The sequence below is a fragment of the Gadus morhua genome, unplaced genomic scaffold, assembly GCF_902167405.1.
Source record: "Gadus morhua unplaced genomic scaffold, gadMor3.0, whole genome shotgun sequence".
In the NCBI taxonomy this organism is placed as follows: domain Eukaryota; kingdom Metazoa; phylum Chordata; class Actinopteri; order Gadiformes; family Gadidae; genus Gadus; species Gadus morhua.
The window spans coordinates 407938-408393 of NW_021964143.1; positions in this window are offsets into that span (position 1 = coordinate 407938).

Consider the following 456-nt stretch of genomic DNA (forward strand, 5'->3'; position numbering starts at 1 on the left):
GGGTTGGGCCTCACTGTGTAAGCCAGCCAGTGGTGAAATCCAGGAGAACAGTGAGGCGCTGTGTAGCTCTTCAGCCCTGCTAGCTCTGTGATCACCGCGTCGACCGATCGTCCTCCACCTGTGTCTGGAGAGTGGAACATAATGGGCTCTTAATTGGAGTAATGTGCCTTACCAATCCACCTCATCTCCATTTAGACTAGCCATTTATTGATTGTTTTACCAAAAGTGTGGTGTTGGTATCGACATTGAATACAACTGAAGTTTGTTGAAACAGAACTGACATTTGGGGAGTACTTAATGCTGGGCTTTTTTTATTTTAACCTTTTAGGAATTTCATGCATCATTGGGTACTGAATTCAATATGAAAACTAAGCCTGCAGGTCAATCCCCTTAAAGATCGCTTTTGGCTTGGTTTATTTGGACCAATAGATCCATCAACCTGCTGTGACCCGTAGA